The sequence below is a fragment of the Odocoileus virginianus genome, chromosome 34, assembly GCF_023699985.2.
Source record: "Odocoileus virginianus isolate 20LAN1187 ecotype Illinois chromosome 34, Ovbor_1.2, whole genome shotgun sequence".
Taxonomy (NCBI): Eukaryota; Metazoa; Chordata; class Mammalia; order Artiodactyla; family Cervidae; genus Odocoileus; species Odocoileus virginianus.
The window spans coordinates 9,874,689-9,898,847 of NC_069707.1; the positions used below are offsets into that span (position 1 = coordinate 9,874,689).

General features: G+C 41.0%; 1 protein-coding gene across 9 annotated transcripts in view; it reads right to left on the minus strand.

Moving 5' to 3' along the window:
• The window catches only part of ARID1B (AT-rich interaction domain 1B), a 412,333-nt gene that overhangs the window by 95,182 nt on the left and 292,992 nt on the right, over positions 1–24,159 (minus strand). The gene's annotated exons all lie outside the window — the stretch shown is intronic.

Consider the following 24,159-nt stretch of genomic DNA (forward strand, 5'->3'; position numbering starts at 1 on the left):
GGTCTAGAGACATGATTTTTTAATTTAAGAACAATCAGCTCACTTTCTGCCTCACAAGTATAGATACATTTCTGAGAGTAAAAGTATTAGAGTAACAAAGGCAGTTGAATTTAGCATAATCCTCAAAGCACTGTTTAACCATTCATTTACTCTTAAGACATCTGCAGTAAATTAGTACCAAACAAATAAAGCAAAAACACTTACATTTTGGGTAAAAACAACTTCAAGGGTAAACACTGCCATCAACTTGGCTACAGACAGACTAAAGTTGCTGTGTGTCCACTCGGGGTCATGTGCTTCCTGTGAAATGCCCCACGGCCCCTAAGCTCCAGTCCATTCAGAAATTTAAAGCACTCTGCGGCCAAATACTGACTTTTTGAAATGTCACTGGGGAATCAGTTGCAGTAAGATAGTAAGTGCTTACATTATAATGATTGTTTCTACATGACAGACTGAATTCATAGACTCATGACAGTAAAAACAACAACAGTAATTCTATGTTAATACAGGACACCACTGCTTACACTTTACATGCCCCAGGCACTGCTCTTATATACCATATTTCAAGTAAACATAAAAAATGCTGTAAGGAGGCTCATGAATTCATAAAAAACTGCCATATCCAAGCAGCACTAGTGGTGTCTGGTGCATTTCTAAAAGATCTCTCTTTAGAGTTATCTACTCATTTACTAAATCTGTCTTATAAAGAAACAGTCTTAAACATGGTAACGATAGACTTGCCCAAACTGTTTTAAATTCTCCATTTGCTTTCAATCCCTGTCTTTTCATCAGTAGTTTTTCTTTTTTTCCATTTATTTTTATTAGTTGGAGGTTAATTACTTTACAACACTGTAGTGGTTTTTGCCATACATTGACATGAATCAGCCATGGATTTACATGTATTCCCCATCCCGATTCCCCCTCCCACCCCACCCCCCATCCCTCTGGGTCTTCCACCAGCCCCTACATCGATAGTTTCATAGTTACTAAGAAATAACTTCATCTCCCATTAGCATAAGTATAAGCAAAGTCACAGCAGATGACTGTGACATGATCAGAAAATACGTTTGAGAAACATAATACAGATGATCCATTTCTGTCCACTGTCCATATAAAGACAATTCAGAGCTTTTTGAACCAACTGAAAAGACTAAACACCTCTCGAATCATAGATTTCTATATACCATATGTATGATGTTAAAGAAAACCTTTTAAACAATTAAAAGGTTTTTTAAAAGAGAATGTTTTCATATGTAGTAAATTCACGAGAAGGCTTTAACAGTAAAACTGAGTGTTTAAAGAAATCTCATTTTCTCCCTAGTCTGTGTCTATGATGATGTAAGCACAACATGGTGATGTAAACACTATCTGTGAGGCAGGACAAATTCCACCACTTCACATGGAGGTATTCACTCTTCGATGGCTATGTACACAATACTGTCCAAAATTTTTGGTCCAACAAACTAAAAAATGAAACATCAGTAAATGACCTTAATGTCTGCTTTTGCCAACTTAAAATTCTAAGCACAAGTTTGTATTAAAATTTTTTACAGGAGAGCTCTTACGTGTAATGAATTTAAGACTCAGAGTAAAGCTATAAAGCTAGTACAAGAGTGCTGTGCTCAGTCGTGTCCGACTCTTTGCCAGGCTCCTCTGTCCATGGGCTTCTCCAGGCAAGAATACTGGAGTGGGTTGTCTGTTCCTCCCCCAGGGGATCTTCCCAACCCCGGGATCGAACCCGCATCTTTTACATTTCTTGCATTGGCAGGTGGATTCTTGACCACTAGCACCACCTGTGTAAGGGACTGTTGTATATTCCTTAGCCCACCTCTCCTAGTGATCACATCTTTTTTTTTTTTTAAGTGATCACATTTTATAGAACCTTTATATAATTATCAAGAGGAACTTAAAATGGTAAGAAATTACTAAGATATTTGAATTTTACCATTTTTTCCAGCCAGTGCTTCTTTTTTTCATTCTAGCGTCTCATATTGCATTTAGTTGTTATTTCTCCTCTTCAGTCTGTCTTTCCTCATATTTATGACCTTGATGCTTTTGAAGAGTTCAGATCAGTCGTTTCTAGAATGTTCCTCAATTGGGCTGAGTCTGTTATTTTGTCAGGACTGAAGCAAGGTAATGCATTTTGGGATGTGTACGACAAAAGTGTTGTGCCCTTTTTAGTTCATTCTATCAAGAGGTTAATGTCAATGATGTTTCATTTGTGGTGACTTTTGCCTTGATTACTTGGCAAAGCTGTTGTCTACCAAGCTCCAATAAAAAGTCACTGCATTTTGCTCTTTGTAGTTGATGAGTATCTTAGAGGAGATATTTGAGACTCTGCAAATCCTGTGTCTCCTCAATCTTGCACCCACTAATTTTAGCATCCATTAGAGAACCTTGTCTGCAGCATTTATTACAGTGGTGCTTGCTAACAGTAATATTTTGTTTCCCTCTTTCCTTCCACATTTGTGAATGGGAATCTACTATGAGGAAGAATAATCTCTTCTTCTCCATTTCTTTATGTATTTATTAGACTGCCTCTATTCATATGGACTCGATATGGCAGACACATCACAGAATGATTTCCAATGAGTCAAATTCTTATGTAATTTCCATCTTTTCACTGAGGGCAGAACCTGTGTCTTGGCTTCTAATAAAAGAATATAACAGAAGTGATGGGATATCATTTCTAAAATTATTTTATATGGCAAAGTTAAAGGGATTTTATAGACATAATTAAAGTCCATAATCAGTTGAATTTGAAATAATCAGAAGGGAAGTAACCCTGTGAGGGCCTGATGCTGAGAGGGCTTAGGCCTTCTTTAAGGATGCTCCTGATGGCCCTGATGAAGTATGCTTCTATGATGGGAACTGAACCGCACGGCTAGGACAGGCAGCCTCTGGAACTTTAGGGCCTCACTTCTACAACCACTGGAAACAAATACTTCCAAACAGTCTGAATGAGGCTGGAAGCACAGTATGCCCAAGCTGAGCCTCCAGATGAATACGAGACAACCCAACACTTGGACCAGAGCCTTTTGACCCTGAGAAGAGGACCTAGTGCGGCTGTGACTGGACTCATGACCATGGAAAATGTGAGATTAATAAATGCGTGTTGTTTTATGCTGCTAAATTGTGATAATTTGCCATACTGAACAGAAAATTCACACACTCATGGATTAAAATCCAATTGTGCCATTATTTTGTTGCTCAAATTGTTTCAGCTTTGACCATTAGAAGCTCCTTCAAATCTTTATTTTTTAGAAGTCACAAGGTATTCCAGGCTCATCTTTTATTTTCCTCACCCCAGTCCTATAATCAATCACTTCTCCTCAGAGCTCTGGTTCTTTCTATCGGAGAATGGTGTTAAGAGACTAAAATCTGGGCATTGGGCCTGCTCGTTATTTCTGGGGAGTTACTGCTTCCAGCGTCTCTCAGTGAAGAGAGTATGCACACCAATGTGCACATACACACTCTACACCTCAGTGTGTGTGTGTGTAAGATCATGAGTGTGGGGCTTCCCTCGTAGCTCAGTGGTAAAGAGACCACCTGCCAATGAGGGAGATGCAAGAGACCTGGTTTCAATCCCTGAGTTGGGAAGACCCCCTGGAGAAAGAAACGGCAACCCACTCCAGGGTTCTTGCCTGGAAAATTCCATGGACCGAGAAGCCTGGTGGGCTACAGTCCATGGGGTTGCAAAGAGTAGGACACGACTGAGCAATTGAACACACATACACTATTGTATTTGGTTAGCTAGTATTTTCCTTAGAATTTTAACACTTGGAGAGGCTTTGAGGGAATTTTTCTAATTAAAAATAGCTTTTAAGAACTAAATCAAAATAAGCATCAATTAAACATTTGAAAGAACAAAACATTAGGATTTTAGTTTATAACAAAACTGAGAGAGACAGGCTAATAAGTATACTTTTGGTTAATTAGCACACATCTAGTAATGTATCGGAGAAGGCAATGGCACCCCACTCCAGTACTCTTGCCTGGAAAATCCCATGGACAGAGGAGCCTGGTAGGCTACTGTCCATGGGGTCGCAAAGAGTCAGACACGATTGAGCGACTTCACTTTCACTTCTCACTTTCATGCATTGGAGAAGGAAATGGCAACCCACTCCAGGGTTCTTGCCTGGAGAATCCCAGGGACGGGGGAGCCTGGTGGGCTGCCGTCTATGGGGTCACACAGAGTTGGACACGACTGAAGTGACTTAGCATGCACGTGCATGCATAGTAATGTATAACTTACAGTGGATGGCCTGAGACATGAATATATTATAGCCTGGTATACTTCATAGACCAAGACGGTGGGGCAGTCAGTACTCACAAGTTTAAGTTCTGGTTCTTACAGGCAACACAGTCTTAATATTCCCCATAGTTCTTATCTTACTTCTCTGTATCATTTGTCCTTTTCTCACCAGAATGTAAATTCTATGAATACTGAGAACTCTATTTTTTTCCCTACTATATCCTTTGAACCAAACATTCAATAAATATTTGTTCATTAAATAAATGTGTGGCTGATTACTCCAGAAACCAAGTGCAGACTAAATAATTAGATCTTTATAAGTTATCAGTAAATATGTAGTTTTATCTTATTATTCCAGAGTAGGAATAGGCAACCGTTTTCCTATAAACCGCCAGATAGTATATATTTCAGGTTTTGCAGGCCATATGTTCTCTGTCTAAACTATTCAACGCAGTTGTTGTAGTGCAAAAGAAGCCACAAACAACATGTAAACAGAGCAGCATAAATAAAATTTTATTTACAAAAACAGGTGGCAAGTTGTATTTGGCCCAAAGGTGGTAGTTGCCGATCCCTATTCTAAACTACAATATCATTAAAGAAACATTCATGAACACTTGCTCAGAAAGTCAGTAAATATCAAATGGCATTTATTAACAACATTGATGACTTAGAAAGCCAGTATACCCTCCAAACTTAGTAAAGAGGCCTACATAAATAAATGCCAGTAAGAATTTCATTTGTGCCCTCTTCCAAATCAGATCTAGTGTATAGGGTGCGCTGGATTCCTCAGCACTTAATTCAAGTGCAGTTCTAAGACTTAAATGGCAAGTGCATTTAGCAAATGTATTTTTAGAGAAACAATTCCTTGTAGTTTTATGCTCCCAACTTTTTTTGGCCTGACTGAAACAAATAAATCAGAACTATTGATCAGATGCAGTCATATTTAAGTTACACTCTACCACTGTTTTGTTGGGGCAGCAGAGGATAAACATGAGATAAATAGGATTTCTACATTAATCATTTATTGAGGCCAAATTTTCCCTGGGTTAATTTCTTTCTAAATTACTATAGCATACAACTACAGGAACTCAATAAGAACAAGCATACTAACTCTGAACTGCAACAGTCTCTGGCAAGCAAATCATTCACCCTTTTAAAAGTAATATCATGCTATCTGTAAATAATACTAACAGACAAAGAAATATCCAGAAATCTCATTTTTCAAAAGTTGTAGTGGACAGGAGAAAAGAATTTCTTCCCTTCACACTGTTGTTGCTTTAAAAAAAAAAAAAAAAAAAAAATCAACCTAAGATGGATTTGGGTTTCCCTTGTGGCTCAGCTGGTAAAGAATCCACCTGCAATGTGGGAGACCTGGGTTCGATCTCTGGGTTGGGCAGATCCCTTGGAGAAGGGGAAGGCTACCCACTCCAGTATTCTGGCCTAGAGAATTCCATGGACTGTATAATCCATGGAGTCACAAAGAGTCAGACACGACTGAGCGACTTCACTTTCACAAGATGGATTTAGTTAACCAAGATGGAATAATGATATAATTAATCAACAGGGTAAATCTGGAGTTTTAATGACAGACACTACTCAGATCTCAACTTTCCTGCCTGGAATCCATTCTCCCTCTCCAATTTTACTACATTAACTGACAATGGAAAAAAGTGGATAAAGACAGAGCAACATCTGGAAAGCATATTTATTTGTCTTAATAATTTCTTATATAAATTGGAGATGGTTTTACTTGAATGTAAAAAATGACATTAAAAAAACCACTCCGTACTTACTATATACGAGGCACTGTACTAAATGATATTTCACCATTAGTATTTGAGGAGGACTGGCTTCTTAAAATTAACATGAAATGACACATTGACGCACAGAGACCTTAACGATTTTGTTAGCCCATCTTGCTCAGTAAGGATCTTTAGGGTGTGTGGGGATCATGAGGTGTTTAGTGACAAAAACTTGGATCCTATTCACAATTTATTTTTTGAAATTAATAAGGGTAAGACAGGCTTGTTAGGAAACATACGGCCTGCAAATTATGTGAATTAAATTGCCAGCTGGGGCTGTTGTTGAATATTGAGAAGAAATGAGGAATATTTCCATTTTGTGAATAATTCTACTATGACCACATTCTTTCCCTGGAATGCTGCTACAAAAATCAATATATATTTTTATAGTTTTGAGCAATTAGCAACTGAATTATGCTCCCACTTTTCAAGAAATCTTGGTAGTCACTAACTTTAGTGAGGAGTTGCTGTTGTTGTTGTTTTAAGAGCACACATTGTAGAAATTACTGCTACCAATTACCGATACAATATAGTCATGATCAACTTTCATTTTGCACTGCCATTCATTATTCAATTCTGTGCATCCCAAACTAAGATACTGGGTTGCATTTTTCTAATACATCCTCATACTTCATGTTATGGAAGTCAGCTCTCTCAAGCAGAACATGAGACTCCTCTGCCACAGTCTGACCTTAATGATTTTTTGGAGGATATAATTTCTTATATTTTGCAGCTACTTTCTCTCATTTATAAAACACAAAGTACTTGTTGTTGTTATTGTTCAGTCACTCAGTCGTGTTCAACTCTGTGACCCTGTTGACTGCAGGGTCAGGCTTCCCTGTCCTTCACCATCTCCCAGAGTTGCCCAAATTTGTGTCCATCAAGTTGGTGACGCCATCCAACAATCTCATCCTCTGTCATCCCCTTTTCCTCCCGCCTTCAATCTTTCCCAGCATCAGAATCGTTTCCAATGAGTCAGCTCTTCACATCAGTTAGCCAAAGCACTGGTGCTTCAGCTTCATCTTCAGTCCTTCCAATGAATATTCAGGGTTGATATCCTTTAGGATGGACTGGTTTGATCTCCTTGTAGTCCAAGGGACTCTCAAGAGTCTTCTCCAACACCACAGTTCAAGAACATCAGTTCACTGGCACTCAGCCTTCTTTAAGGTCCAACTTTCACATTCATACATGACTACTAGAAAATCACAGCTTTGACTACTTTATTGGCAAAGTAATGTCTCTGCTTTTTAAAATGCTGTCTAGGTTTGTCATAGGTTTTCTTCCAAGGAGCAAGGGTCTTTTAATTTCATGGCAGTAGTCACTGTCCCCAGTGGTTTTAGAGCCCAAGAAAATAAAGTCTGTCACTATTTTCATTGTTTCCCCATCTATTTGCCATGAACTGATGGGACCAGATGCCATGATCTTAGTTTTCTGAATGCTGAGTTTTAAGCCAGATTTTTCATTCATCTCTTTCACCTTCAAGAGGTTTTTTAGTTTCTTTTTGCTTTCTGCTATAAGGATGGTGTCATCTGCATATCTGAGGTTACTGATATTTCTCCCAGCAATCCTGATTCCAGCTTGTGCTTCATCCAGCCCAGCATTTCACATGATGTACTCTGCATATAAGCTAAGTAAGCAGGGTGACAATGTACAACCTCGATATACTACTTTTACAACCTGGAACCAGTCCGTTGTTCCATGCCCATTTCTAACTGTTGCTTCTTGACCTGCATACAGGTTTCTCAGGAAGCAGATAAGGTGGTCTGGTATTCTCATCTCTTTCAGAATTTTCCAGTTTGTTGTGATCCACACAGTCAAAGGCTTTAGTGTAGTCGATGAAGCAGAAGTAGATGTTTTTCTGGAACTCTCTTGCTTTTTCGACGATCCAATGGATGTTGGCAATTTGATCTCTGGTGCCTTTTCTAAATCCAGCTTGAGCACCTGGAGTTCTTAGTTAACGTACTGTTGAAGACTGGTTTGGAGAATTTTGAGCATTACTTTGCTAGCATGTGAAGTGAGTGCAATTGTGTGGTAGTCTGAACATTCTTTGGCATTGTCCTTCTTTGGGATTGAAATGAAAACTGACCTTTTCTAGTCGCGTGGCCAATGCTGAGTTTTCCAAAATTGCTGGCATATTAAGTGCAGCACTTTAATAGCATCATCTTTTAGGATTTGAAACAGCTCAGCAAGAATTCCATCACCACCACTACCTCGTTCATAGTGACGCTTCCTAAGGCCCACTTGACTTTGAAATCCAGGATGTCTGGTTCTAGGTGAGTGATCACACCATCGTGGTTATCTGGGTCATTAAGATCTTTTTTGTATAGCTCTTCTGTGTATTCTTGCCACTTCCTCTTAATATCTTCTGCTTCTGTTAGGTTCATACCATTTCTGTCCTTTATTTTGCCTGTATTTGCATGAGATATTCCCTTAGTATCTCTAATTTTCTCGAGTCTTTCCCACTCTATTGTTTTCCTCTATTTCTTTCCAATGCTCACTTACAAAGGCTTTCTTATTTCTCCTTGCTATTTTTTGGAACTCTGCATTCAGATGGGTATATCTTTCCTTTTCTCCTTTGTCTTTTGTTTCTCTTCTTTTCTCAGCTTTTTGTAATGCTTCTTTACAAATAGCTGATCCTAACACAAAGTATTGGTTAGGATCTTTTCTTTGCTGTGATAAAGGACAAACATGATTTTGCTTATAGATGGCAATGGTGGATAGCATGGTGGGCTCCATATCTACGGAAATCACTGAACATCTTATCTACGATCATATCCAAATCAATGTGATTAGATAGTGCAGTTCTGCAATGCAAGCAGCAAAGACTTCCCTGGTCATCTTTATAGTAAACTGAAATACCTGCATAACACCTAAGAGAAATGGTGTGAGTGAAAAATGAGCTTTCAATAATCCATAAATTTAATAAATGGCCTAGTCTTAGGCATTTATTTAGATGCTTTAGAAAATCCACAAATTATTTTGAGTATAGCATCTCTCTGTAGGTGTCTCCTGTTTAATCTGCTTCAATAAAGGGAAAAATTTTTTTCTTATTCAGATTCATGAAGCCAGCTACCCCAGTGTGCTCCAGAGCAGACATTTAAATTATGGAATCTGCTCAGGCTGCAGCTTAGTGCTTACAGTGAACAGTTTACTAAAGGACTTGACGATGGACTCCCAGTACTTACTAGTGTTTGCTGTGTTTTAAAGAGGATCTCACTCTTACCAAGAGATGCTGTATCAGGGTAAGGAAGGTGGAAAGGCAGCTGTGAACAGGCTGTCAACACAATACTTTACTGTGAACCAACTCTGTCTCAAACTAGAGTAGTATATAATAGAAAGTAACACTTTCCTCTACCTGTACCCTCCAAATGGGAACACAGAGCCATAGCAACCTGCTCCCCCAACTTCAAACAGGGAACATGAACCTTGGATGACAAACCTTTCTATATCTTATGGTTCAAAAGTTCATTCAAAATAAGCTAAGATTTTCCCAAGTCCTTATCCAAGAAATTTACAAACTGTTGATGTGTCACTGGTTCCTGAAAATAAAAATTAGTACTGCAGAGGCATAACCTGTGTACTTCTAAGGCATGAAGGTAATGAAGTAATCCCCAAGAACACGACAGAACCCTTACAAGAACCACGTATCTTCACTCCAAACATGCAGTCAAATACCTGCTGTATTATGTTTCCAACTATTCCCTCCACTGTAGTCTCAGGGTCATGAGTCTCACTATTAACCTCACTGCTGAAGTCCAACAGAGTAACTGCAAAGGGCTATCATGCATTCTACATAAAAATTATGCCCTCAAAGGGATGTTCTATAAACTCTCTGGGTTTTGTTTTTTGTAAGCTTGCTCTTATGGATTATTATTTCACTCGGCCCACTGGATTGAACCAGAAGTTTTCTAATTGCCCTCTGGTATTAAGTAGTAAAGTTAGCTAATGTCTTTCATGAGGAAGCCCACTGGATAACCTCACTACCTGACACTCATTAAAGTCCTTTTGGGTAGACACTCTCCTACAGAGAACTGGAAGTAAGGAACTAAAAGGCTCTCTCACAAGGCGCATGGTAAGTCAAGTCAGGGAATATGAGGTAAAACAGACTATTCAGTCACCCAGTCATGTCTGACGCTTTGGAACCCCATGGAATGCAGCACACCAGGCCTCGTCCATCACCAGCTCCCGGAGTTTGCTCAAACTCATGTCCATTGAGTCGATGATGCCATCCAACCTTCTCATCCTGTCATCCCCTTCTCCTCCCGCCTTCAATCTCTCCCAGCATCAGGGTCTTTTCAAATGAGTCAGTTCTTCGCATCAGGTGGCCAAAGTATTGGAGTTTCAGCTTCAACATCAGTCCTTCCAATGAATATTCAGGACTGATTTCCTTTACAATGGACTGGCTGGATCTCCTTGCAGTCCAAGGGACTCTCAAGAGTCTTCTCCAACACCACAGTTCAAAAAATATCAATTCTTCAGCACTCAGTTTTCTTTATAGTCCAACTCTCACATCCATACATGACTACTGGAAAAACCATAGCCTTGACTAGATGGATCTTTATTGGTAAAGTAATGTCTCTGCTTTTTAATATGCTGTCTAGGTTGGTCATAACTTTTCTTCCAAGGAACAAGCGTCTTTTAATTTCATGGCTGCAATCACCATCAGCAGTGATTTTGGAGCCCCCAAAATAAAGTCTGTCACTATTTCCACTGTTTTCCCATCTATTTGCATGAAGTGATGAGACCAGATGCCATGGTCTTAGTTTTCTGAATGTTGAGCTTTAAGCCAAATTTTTCACTTTCCTCTTTCAAGTTCATAAAGAGGCTCTTTAGTTCTTCACTTTCTGCCATAAGGGTGGCGTCATCTGCATATCTGAGGCTATTGATATTTCTCCCGGCAATCTTGATTCCAGCTGGTGCTTCATCCAGCCCAGTGTTTCTCAAGGTGTACTCTGCATATAAGTTAAATAAGCAGGATGACAATATACAGCCTTGATGTACTCCTTTCCCTATTTGGAACCAGCCTCTTGAGAAATCTGTATGCAGGTCAGGAAGCAACAGTTAGAACTGGACACATGCAACAACAGACTGGTTCCAAAGCAGACTATTAGACTTCATGATTTCGATCTCTAAACTCTTTAACTCAAGATAAACCAGAGCCCTAAACACATACAGGAAATTCTCAGCACTAAAATGTAACATTTTTAGTCTGGACTATTCCTAAAAGACCTACAAGGTGTGAGAGAGGAGCAGCGACTGATTTTACTGAGGCGTGACGTTCAGCCCTGCACTACAGCTGTTGAGGGACCTGAGCAACGTGGCTTAACCTGGGTGCTCACTTTGTTCCCAGTGCCATCTTTACTCCCCCAACAACTCTGGTCAAGTGATTAAAAACTGCTTCTTTGTGAGAAATGCCGCTAAATAAAAGATGAAACCTTGAAAGTTTATCAACTTTAAGTGTGAAGACATGTTATGACCAAAGATTTAGAAAGCAGGAGCCACTTCCATCTTTGTGATATATGAGGATCTCAGGAGGAATCCCTTATGAACATCAGAGACTCACTGAAAAATACAAACTACCATGCTGAAAATCTGCTCAATGCCTGTACTCACCACCCTCCTCATACACATACACCCTTTCTGCCAGGTATACAATTTAAAAGTCTTTAAGGTGCAGAAAAATCTTTGAGGAAAGAGAAGATTTGTTTGGATATAACATAGCTGGCCTGTCCTCCACCTGTAGGTCTAGATCCATAGTACTCTGTCATCTGTAAGAAGAGGTAGATTCTGAACATTACTCCTACAGAACACCAGACACAAAATGCAGAACAGCTACCAGCTAAATCTGTTCTAATCCTTGCTTTGATGTAAGGTAAGAGGCAGGGGAGGGGAAATCACAGAGCAGGCAAGTTTCTATTTCTCTGGAGAGGACAAATTAATAAAAATAAAACAATTTCCCCCTACTCTTACCCATTCTTATTCCTCCTCAATATTTTTCCTCTTTCTAGGACTCCTTTTTTCTTTGAGAAGCTTAATATTTGGCTGCCTTCTGAAGAAATGGGTATAGTGACAGATGAAAGACTTGTATTCATCGTATAATTCAGAATAAGGGAAAAAATCGACTGCTGTGCATTTAAGATTCTAACAACCTTGCAATTTTGTATAGTCGTTTCCCCCACCTGTTCTTTTGAAGAAATCTGCTTTTATTCTGTTAATAACTAACCACAGTTGCAGCAGCATGGATCCGATTAGCAGTTCTTATGGTACAAAGGGGAGAGGGAAAAAAAGCTGTGAACAGGGTTGCCAATTTGTCCACCTGGGTCCCCAGGAGAAAGATTAGATGAGGCGCCTGCCTGCTCCCTTTTTTCCACTTGATCGCTGCTCTATACTGCCTGATAAGAGATAGGCCTTTTGAAAGCCAAGGCACTTGCTTTCCTTTAATAACAGTTTCACTTCCTTCCATCCCCTCTTGTCACAAATTTCTCATTCTGGGTCCCAATACGTCAGGACAACACTCAAGTGGAAACATAAGTAGCTATGGAAAGTACCCGCACACTGATGCTCACCTGTGTCGAGATGTTTGGCATCTACCACAGAGACCCACAGAGGGGTCTACACACAAGAGACACTACAGGGAGGGGGCCCACGCTTTCCAGACAGCAAGGTGGGACACATGGTCAGTCCACAGGCATTTCTTTGCTACTTCTGGATGAAAGATAAGGTAGGAAAAGATAATACAGTCTGGGAGTTCACTGGGATTTGAGGAAAATGGCATAGTATATATAAATTTGGGACCAACAGTAAAAATACTGGCATTGCAGGTGACATAGTTTCTAGGTATTTTCTATACAGATGTGTCATTAAGTGTCAATGCATGTACTAAAAGAAAACACTATTTTCTCAAAGTGTTTAAAAATTCAGTTCATTTATAATTACACTTAATAATGAGAGCTTACTGTCATGATAAAACTTCCTTGGTATAGAACAACTTTTAATAGCAAAAGTGAAAGCACTCTAGTATGCTGAAAAAGTTTAAAAAGAAACCCAAGGCTTCTGACTGAAATCTCTGTGTTCTAAGCAGCACAACCAACCCTGTATTATTTTTACTTAAAGGTACTGGGGTAGCCGGCGGGGCGGGTTGAGCAGCGGTGATGAGTTCAGGAGTATGCCTCTTAGGAACAAAGGATGACTAGGCTATGGGCAAAGCACCAGTCTAGAGGCACCTGCAGAGGGGCCTGGTGGGCAAGCCCAGGACAGCAGAGCCTCTGATACAGGGGCCACTCCAAGAGAGCAGGATATTAACTGCTGCAGCACAAACAGGAAGGAGGACGTTCTGGATCACATCCTCATGTGTTTTTTAATCTAATCTCTTATTTCAGATTTTAAATAAACGTTCAGCAAGTATCTTTCTTTTTCATGAATATGTGTTTCTTACCTACCTCTGCTTGTCACTTCCACATATTTGTGTGTTGCTGAAACCTAAATTCCAGCCCTTAGCTAACATTTCGTGTTTACCTAGCCAGTGCTGACAATGGATACTTGAAAACGGGAATACCATCCGAGTAATGACAAAACCCTCCCCAGAGCCAATCTGTTTCTGATTGGCCATTTTCTTTGAAGATCTGGTTAGTTACTAACAACAGATATTTACTAAAAAAAGATGAGATAATGAAAAAAACTGGACATTACACAAGCCCAGAATTTTGCTACAGTACTTATGTGACACAATTTCTGCATATGATGGATTAGAATCATGCAGGGTCTACATATGTAGAGGTCTGGTTTAAAATGACAGATTTTGGGACCACTATTTCAGGTTCCGTTTTTGAGATGAAGAAAATAGAATAATCTTATCACAGTGGAATCTCTTCCCAGAGGGAAGGCAAATAGAATGATCCCATAAACTGTGAATTGTGGGCTTCCCAGGTGGTACCTGAGGTAAAGAATTCGCCTGCCAAATCAGGAGACATAGGGATGTGGGTTCAACCCCTGGGTCGAAAAGATCCCCTGGAGGAGGGCATTCTTGCCCTCCAGTATTCTTGCCTAGAAAGTCCCATGGACAGAGGAGACTGGCAGGCTACAGTCCATAGGGTTGCAAAGAGTCAGATATGGCTGAAACAACTTGGCACATTAACTGTGAAACACAGATGCAGAAAGATGGCTTCCAGCCACAGGATGAAAGGTTATGTAAGTTATAAATTTTAGTACTCTCTTTTCTTGAATACTTGTTTATTCTAAGAGAACTGTGAACTCTTTAGTTGGGCCAACATTTCTGGAGTGCCTTTTAGTTGTCAAGCACTGTCCTTGGCACCGAGGGAAAAAAGGAAGCAATGATCACTGCCTTCAAGAGGCTCCTGGGCTAGCTCAAGGACCCCGAACACCAGGAGAGACAGAAGGACTCTCTCTGGTATGGAGGGTTCAGTATGACCTTGCAAAAGAAAAAAGACAATAGAGCTGGGTCTTGAAGGGTAAGTAGGAGTTTGCCAGTTGGTAACGGGCAGGATGGATACTCCAGGCAAAAGGAATTCAGTTCTGAAGGAGGAAAGATCTGACCCAAAGCCACTCTTAGTAGACCTGAAACAAGGAACACTAAACTAGTTTCCACTGTCCACTTCTAGTAAAAAGTAACATGCAACATAAACAAACAAACAAAAAACTATGCACTGGGGTTCAACTCTCTTAAAAATATGTTTTTGCCTTTTTTGCAAGTAGAATTTAAATGATGTGATTCTTGGATTTTGTGTTAAATAAGACTTAAAGGAACAACTGTGAAAATAAGGGATTCTATTACTAACTGAATTAGGCCTGAGACTATAACAAGTATTTTATCATAAAGATTTTTTTTCCCCATGACATTATAATTTCAATTGAATTATAACCTATAGAAAGTTTTTTTTTAAAGGTAATATGCTGCCCCATAAAAAATGAACTATTTATCTCTAAGTTTTTCTGTGACCCATACATACATGATCACAACTGGGAGTGCTAGCTTCCTTTTAAAACATGCCCTTGGGACATATCTAGGGAAGTGTTAGGCTGAAACGGATATAGGTGGTCTCTTTCATACTCCACAAAATCTTTCTCTGCACTGCTTCTAGAGCACCAGACTCTCCCTTATTTTCCGTTTCTGTCACTGGCTATTCTTTTTCCTCTTCATGGTCTCTTACATTTTGGAGTGCCCTAGGGTTCAGTCCTCAGAATTCTTCTCTCAGTATTTCCAACCCTGGCTACACATAATAATCACCTGGAGAGCTTACAACAGAGTATTCCACTCAGATCCATTAAGCTGGCATCTCTGGGGTCTGGCCCAGGACGTTTCACGTAGCTGGAGTTGAGAATCACTGACCTCCACTCATTCCCCAGATCAGGAGCTCCCAGACTGCAACTTCAGCTTCAGCTAGGAACTTGCTGGAAACGCAAATTCTCCAGCTCCACCCAAACCTACTGAGTCAGAAACTGGGTGTGGGGTCTAGTCATCTGTGCTCTCACCGGCCCTCCAAGTGACTGTGGTGCAGGCCAGGCATCCCAGGTGACCGCATCTAGATCCCTAACGACTCATAGGCTTTCTTCTCCAGCCTAGATCTCCACTTGGAAGCCAGAGTCTTCGTATAACCAGCTGCCTATTCAAAAGTCGCCCTCTGGATGCCAAATAAGCTTCTCAAATGTTACATCTTGAAAACCAAACTCCAAATTCCTCTTCAAAAATTTACCCCTTCCTCTGTCTCTTACTGGACAGAACCACTGTTTACCACCAATCTCTCAGGCCAAAAACATCCTGTCCCCACTACTGCTACCCACACCTCTAGCCGTGACCAAGCCCCCTACAGGTCTGGCAACAGCCCCCTAACAGGTCTCACTGCTTCTGCCCCGCCCCCTCTACAGTCCACTCAGCAGCCACAATGACCCTTTCACAGTCTGCCCTGGATCATGCCATTCTCTGCCTTCTCTGCCATCACACTTAAATTCCTCAATTCCAATCATAACCTACAAAACCCAAGAGAAGCTGGTCTTGAGCTTCCCTCTAATCTAACCACCTATCATTCTGTTCCATCTCCCCTTCCCCACTATGCTCCAGCCCCAAAGACTTCCTTCTGGGTCCCCTGCCCAGCACTCAGACACACCCCTATTCAAGGCCTTCGTACTCACTCTTTGCTCTGCCTGGATACCTCACTCCTAGACTTGCTTTTGACCTTCATTCACTGAGCCTCTTGTTCGAATATTAATTTCTTAGAGACACTGTCTCTAATTATTGCCATCTGAAGAAGTAACCTGATTCCCTCCACCCAACAATAAGCTATTTACTATTTGCGTATTTCCTGTCTTTGTCACTAGAATTTAAGTTTCATGAGGACAGGTCTCTTTGCCATTTATATTCAGAGTATTTTCTTCAGTTCTAGAAACATTCCCACAGCATAAGATGCATTGAGCACTTTGCTGAATTAATGACTGAAAGAAGAAAATGAGCAGTTGGGCTAGTGGGCTTTCCTTAGAACATCATCTGATTTTCCCAACAGCAAAAGTGCAACATGCTACTAAAAAAAAATTCAATGAATTAATCCATTTGGCATCCTCAGCAAGGTCACATTCTTGGCATTCAGCTTATACGCATTTAACGTAGTTTGCAAGTACAAACTCCTATGTCACTTTCTGTTTGGAAAAGAGAGTATCAACATTAACAATCTCTGGTTATATCATTTATAAACACGCAGATGTGGATTATTAAAGATTAATGCATTTTAGGACTGGTGTCGGCATTCCGTTTGTCTCTTGCCGAAACCAATTCTGTTCTTCATTAGTCAATGACAACCCATATCACCCTGTTATGGAAGAGAAATCAAAGGTGTAAGTGTGAATTGAGAGTAAGTGATGAAACTGATTAGTAAGAGACTTAACGGCTATAATCAATCAACACATCATAATAATCATGGCTCCAGGGTTATCAGAAGATAGGAAAATAAACATGACACTCCATGTAAAACAGTTTTGTTCCTTTCACAACTACCATTTTTTCCCTTTAGAAAGTAGAGTTACACATCAAAAGTTAGTGGAAATCAACTTCAGAAACATCTTCACTGGAAGAACTGTTCACTTTATCACCATTTCCCAAAATGTAGTTAAGTGACTTTTGAAACTTGTACTTTTAGGCTAAAATGAGTTCCTAAAAGCTTTTGTGCCCCTCCCTTCCGATTCCCCACTCCCCGTGAGGAAGAAAGGACAACAGGTCGATGCCAATAGCGTTAACACTGGCAGTGCACAGCTGGTTCGAGAAGCAACAGCAGTCAGTCAGTTAAGCACACGATGAGAGCACTGCCAGTCTACTCAGCTCAAGAAATGAAAACAAACGGCAAACAAGGCTCTGAAGTGCTTCTTTAGTGAATAAAGTTAAAAAAAAAAAAAAAAAAAAAAAGGAAGAAGTGGGAGTGGACCGCTCGATCTAGCACGTCAGCACTTTCGTCACCGCTGAGCTTACAGAGCTGGGTGAGGCACAAACAGCACTCTGGTGACACGGGCTTTCCTGTATTTTCATATTCGGAAGATCAAAGAAAGGAAACGGAAAATGAGAGGAGAGTTTAGACTGAACTGCATGACTTAATTTTAACTAAGAGGGGGGAGCAAAACCAAGTGGGACTGTGTATTTTGAGAAAATCCCACTGTTTTCATTTCTGAATGTAAGAGGAGGATAAAAGGCTTACTTGGAAATTTGTTGGGATGGAAGAACTGGAACGATTTCTGCTTTTGGAGAGGAGGAGAAAAAACACATTACCTAATGATCAGAACACCTGACTTGGGTCAGAAGCGACCTCTAAAGGGCAGGGTAGCTAAGAGCGCTAGAGCAGCTGTTTCCAATGCAAGGACCTGGCTGCAGGTCAGTAGGGGAACCTGCCCTTTAGAAACAGCAGGAGACCTAGGTACAGCCAGGATCCTGGTTGCATTCTAAATCAGTATCTTAAAGGGGGAGGCTCTAATAACCAGTAACCATGCCACTGCAGCTCTCTAAAAGACAAAATACTTTGTTGCTTTCTTAAGCATTGCTAAACATAATTTGGAAAGGATCTGAAATTACTGTTTTGTATAACACAAATATTTTACTTCGTAAGGGAAAAAAATTACTGGCTGAAGTTCTCTTTGGTTTGTAGAACTGCTGAATCGATGTTTTCTGGGCTGCCACAGATTAAAAACATGGATATATCAATGGCATTTTGTGTTTAAGAATTTTTTTTTCTCTGCACAGCTTGCCAATAAGCAGCATGCATCTTCCCTCAACAAGCTGTTGCAGGATTTCCACTTCACGAGAAGCCAAAAAGGAACACTTGATGGATGTTTCAAAATAAGATCACCAGGTAGGGTGACTGTGCAGACTTTCAATAAAAAATTTTAGCGATTCTAATGTTATCATGAAAGGAAACTGGTTTAGAAGCACTTATAGAAATTAACTCATAACTTTACCCTGAGTTTTATTAAACAAGGATAAGTTAAAAAGTAGGAAAATTACTTATTTAGAATGGGTTGGGCTTGAGCCCTGAGGGTTCTAAAAATCCAAGGGAATGGATTAAAAAAGAGAGACACTGATTTGCATCCTCCGGTGTTCATTTCATAGGTACTAATCTTGACAAATTAGACCAGGAACTATCATTTCCTCTCACTAAAATCCTTCCTGTTCACTCCAGCCTATGACTAAGTCCTAACTGCAATTAATTTTTCTCTTTCCCATTATAGCATCTTTCCAGAATCTGGTTGTCTGAATGTCAAATTAAGCAAGAAAATTAATTTTTTTTGTCCAGAATATCTTCTTGTTTGTACCTGCAACTATATCAACTCCTATAGAAATCTACTTAGCTCTTATTTTTGAAGCAGAGGGTAAAGCGGGTGAACACGTACACAGAAGAACTCTAAATATACCTTAACGCTGCCTAAACAGTTATCTTCCATATTTAATCTACTATGTGCCACCTTGTTCGGAATTCATTCTTTCAGCGTCTGAGATTTTCCTGAGGGGCACAAATTCATTATTGTTAGCTGGTACACTGGATGCATCGCTTACCATCCGGGAACTGACATGATAAAGCTTCAAAGAATCAGGCTTAACCATAAAGTAACTGGTGCTTTATGAGAGCAGAAGGGCGATCTCTGGCAAAGCCATTTCTGCAGGCTCTTAAAACCCGTGATCCTTTTCAAAGGACAGCCACTTATTTGGCAGGTATGAGTCTCTGTAAGGAAAGAGGGACAGAGCAGCTCCGCCCGGGGAGGCACCTGTGCAGAGCAGCTCAGAGGGAAAGGCTCCAGCTGGTGGCAGAGGAGGAACCCGGGCGGGGGGGCGGGGGCGGTGCGCAAGGAATGGAAAAAGATCAGAGCAAGCTCGAGAGACTGATGAAAAGACGACTCTCCCCTTGCCCTCCTTCCTCCTTTACAGCCTCTCAGCACTGAGGATGCCCTGACCCATGGCCTCATGCTCTCTTCCGGCCAGTAGTCAATCTGGGGAAGGACGAAGTGGGAGGTGAGACACAGCAAAGAGCAAAGCACATACAACTTAAAGGGAGGGAGTTTCACATTCATATTTGATGAAATTTTATTTTGTTTCTGTCTATGACAGCTAGGAAAATGTTGACTTTGATTGGTCTTCTCATAACAAACACCGAATACCATGCTAGAAAAAGAACGGTTTGAAACAAACGTCTCCTCACCACGACACTGACGAGAATACCTACTTTTCTATCTTTGGTCCTAGTCTATTATTGCCAACAGCCCTCTGCTGTCTAAAGTGGTTAACTCCACCTAAAACTGGATTTGTAACAAAGGCTTAAACAAACAAAAAAGTGGGGAGGGGGCAGGAAATCTGTTCAGGAATTTAGTTTTTATCCTTAGATCTTTAATAATAAAACCAATGACCTGTCCTCAACAGTTGGAACATTTCAAGTTTCTATAGACAAAAATGTCTATCAGGCTATGAACAGTTAATATCTGCCTGCCTATCACCTTCCCCCACTGACGTTCACCCTTCTTAATATTTAAACATTGTTGCTGTTTACAGCACATGGAGAAAAAAAGCTGACAAAAGCCTTTGTCCAATAAAATAAAAATAAAAAAGTTTGGCTTATTTACATTTTTGCTTTGCTAGTAAACTGTAATGGTTGGCTCTGGAGGCAAGACAAGTGAAATTAACATCCACTAAATCTTTTGGCAACAGCAACGCATTCTGATGCTGTGCTTCATCAGCTTCTACTATGTGTTAGGACGAATTAGGCCTGGTGTAAGACCTACACAATACACTATGTGTAAGGACGAATTAGGCCCAGTGTAAGACCTACACAATACATTCAAGACCCAATAGTTTATTCTCCTTAAATCAAGGTACATAACTTGATTCCTGGCTGTAACCCAGGAAGCAATGCAATGGGATCATTTATTAGAAGGAAAACAAAATGTTTACTATCATATGTTTCAGAATCAACTGCACCCTACATTAGATTTACTTTATTTAAATGTGTACATACACACATACGAATAATTAGAAAGATGGGGAGATTTCTGTTTCTAAATATAAAAACATCAACCAGAAGAGGAATGGGAAACGAAACACTAAGTAAAAACCTAGAAAGTGTACAATGGCACTGGGGGAACATGTAACGTACACGTTTCTGTTTGCAAATGCTTGTTTAGATTAGACCACCAGGCCGAATCCTTCCCCCTAACCACAGACAGCTGTGATGCTGGAGCCCAGAAATGTGCAGACAAAGGGATAGAATCCATGTGGCTACTCACCACAGAAAATCTCCACCCTGCTTTACAAAAGAATGCAGGAAGGAAAAGCCCCACTGAGTTAGGGATGTGCCAGGGCCAATGTTGTGCCAGCGCATCACAGTACTTGTTCCCATGACACTCACAATGTTCTCGAGGCAGCATGACAGGAGGGCGAATTTGCAGTGGGTGGAGAAATGGTTTAACAGGAAAGAAACAGAGTCAGCCATTCGGGGTGCTTTCCTGGGCTTTTGTTTATCTACCTCTGTGATACTTATTTACCAGAGCAGAGATGGAGAAAAATGACTGCTCTTCTTCAACAAACCCAGGGAGAGCCACGCTAGGAAGACTCTTCCATAACATTCTGGCTTTACTTCACCCCAGCTATCAGCTACACAACAGCTGTTCATTTTAACAATGACTTGCTGGAGAGACAATGATTGAAAGAGCCAATCTGTGACACATGGAGAGGAGGCAGCAAGATACAGCAGGAGTTAATGGGAGAGAAGTGGAGTCAGGGAACACCAGTTAGTGCTGGGAATGGGAGGAAGGGTGAGGGAGAAAAGAAAGCAAAAGGCTACAGACAGAAAAATACAGGGAAATTCCAAACAGATGTTTTCAAAAAGCAATCTGAGGATCACACCCAGGGTAAGAAACCATGTAATCTGTCAGGCATTTTTGCTTCATTGGTTCGGACTCAGAAGCAAACGCAGACAGACTAGATATTATCTGAGAATCTAGCGTGTGTGTGCGCTGAGTCTCTCAGTTGTGTCCGGCTCTTTGCGACCCCAAGGACTGTAGCCCTACAGGCTCCTCGGCCCATAGAATTTTCTAAGCAAGAACACTGGAGTGGGCTGCAATTTCCTCCTCCAGTGGATCTTTCTGACCCAGGGATTGAACCCATGTCTCTGCGTCTCCTGCACTGGCAGGTGGCATTCTTCACTACCAGCGCCACCTGAGAAGCCTTAGAAGCCAATGTACAGACCAACAAAACTTAACATCAGGGCTAGAGATGGGAAAAAGAGTGAGACTACTAAGTCAGCTCTGAAGGGCGAATCTATTGTCTAAGGAAGCAGGCCTGCATTTAGTTAAATACAAACCCCAAATAATCTACTTTATGATCATTTCTAAAAGAGATCAGTCCTGGGTGTTCATTGGAAGGACTGATGCTGAAGCTGAAACTCCAATACTTTGGCCACCTGATGCAGAGAGTTGACTCATTTGAAAAGACCCTGATGCTGGGAGGGATTGGGGGCAGGAGAAGGGGACGACAGAGGATGAGATGGCTGGATGGCATCACCGACTTGACGGACATGAGTTTGGGTCAACTCCAGGAGTTGGTGATGGACAGGGACGCCTGGCGTGCTGCGATTCATGGGGTTGCAAAGTCAGACATGACTGAGAGACTGAACTGAACTGATGATCATCTCTAAAGTGTGGTTTTATTTTTTATGACATAGTTCACAAAAGTATTTTTTTAAAAAATTTTTAAAAGAAGGGCATATAGGTTAAAAGGAGGGGAAGACCACATTTTGTTTTCCAATAAAATACGGCATGATTTTTAATAAATCCCCATAAAAGAATACCACATAAAGTTTTTGATGAACATCTTTAAAATGTATGTTTGAATGTGCCTGGACATGGCTAAGGAACAAAGTAGAGAAACAGGTGACATGTGGACTCCGGCCACAAGGATGACTACCACGAAGCCCAGGAAAAGAGTGCTGACAGCTCTGTGGCTCCTCTCTGTGAATCGTAAAAGGGCGCCCTTTCCCCCCGGAGAGCTGCTGTATTCCACTGCCACTTACTCCTCTGGCCCACATCCCTGGTCTGGTGAGCAACTTACTCAAGTGAGTGTGGCAGCCCTGGCTAGGAAGAGGGAGAGGGTGGGACTGATGTTGTATAAATATATGCAAAAAGTGTGAGAAATAACCCAGGATTCTGATCTGCATCTATTGGTAAATTTTATGCTAGACTGCCTGCCCATCACATCACACAGAAATCGATTTGCCAACGATCTGAGTGAAGCTAGGGTTTTAAAAAAATGCTTGTCTTCTGTCTCCTCGTAACCTTCTCAGACTCAGCCTCTCATAAGAGTAGCCACTGACCTACCTCCTGTTTTTTTTTCAAGTCAGGAGAAAAATGGATTCAACTTTGTGAAAATACATTACGTTTTCATGGCTAGTTCTAGCGGTCCTATTGAATAAACTCAGTAAACTCAGCAAATCATCACTGGGAACTTTATATACATGTCCTCTGAATGGTACAAGAAAACCACTGGTGTAAGATTCAGACTTGTAGCCAAAACCCCCTGTGCTACTCTGGACAGTAATGATCATGGACAAGTCTCCACATCTCATTCTGAATAACAACAATAACCGTAATCACAACAATGAACACGCACTGAATGCTGACTGAAAGCTTGCTTTATATACATTAACACAGCTCATCTTTATAGTAATCCTGTGAGAGGTGGCTGTTATCTTTACAGACACAGAAACTGAGGCACAAGGGGGCTGAGCAGCTTGCCAAGTGGCAATAAAACGAGGAGGCGGGATCAGATGATTAAGAAAGTTTCTCCAGCTCAAATGTTACTTGTAATTCCCTCTGAGAAAAAGGTAAACAGATGCCAAAACTGCTTGGCAGATTTTGTAAGCAGTTATTCCTCTTAGGGACAGGAGCTACCCCATGCCCGAGGTCAGGGGTGGCAGCCGAGAGGAACAACCCCACGTCCAAGGAGTGGTGGCCGCGCGGGCGCAGGAGGGCCGACAGGAGCTACTTCACGTTCAAGGTCAGGAGGGGCAACTTCGTCCAAGGTAAGGAGCAGCAGCTGCTCTTTGCTGGAGCAGCCGTGAAGAGATACCCCATGTCCAAGATAAGAGAAACCCAAGTAAGACAGTAGGAGTTGTGAGAGGGCATCAGAGGGCAGACACACTAAAACCATAATCACAGAAAACTAGCCAATCTGATCACAGGACCACAGTCGTGTCTAACTCAATGAAACTAAGCCATGACGTGTGGGGCCACCCAAGACGGACGGGCATTGGTGGAGAGGTCTGACAGAATGTGCTCCACTGGAGAAGGGAACGGCAAACCACTTCAGTACGCTTGCCTTGAGAACCCCATGAACAGTATGAAAAGGCAAAATGATAGGCTATTGAAAGAGGAACTCCCCAGGTCGGTAGGTGCCCGATATGCTACTGGAGATCAGTGGAGAAATAACTCCAGAAAGAATGAAGGGATAGAGCCAAAGCAAAAACAATACCCAGTTGTGGATGTGACTGGTGATAGAAGCAAGGTCCGATGCTATAAAGAGCAATGTTGCATAGGAACTTGGAATGTTAGGTCCATGAATCAAAGCAAATT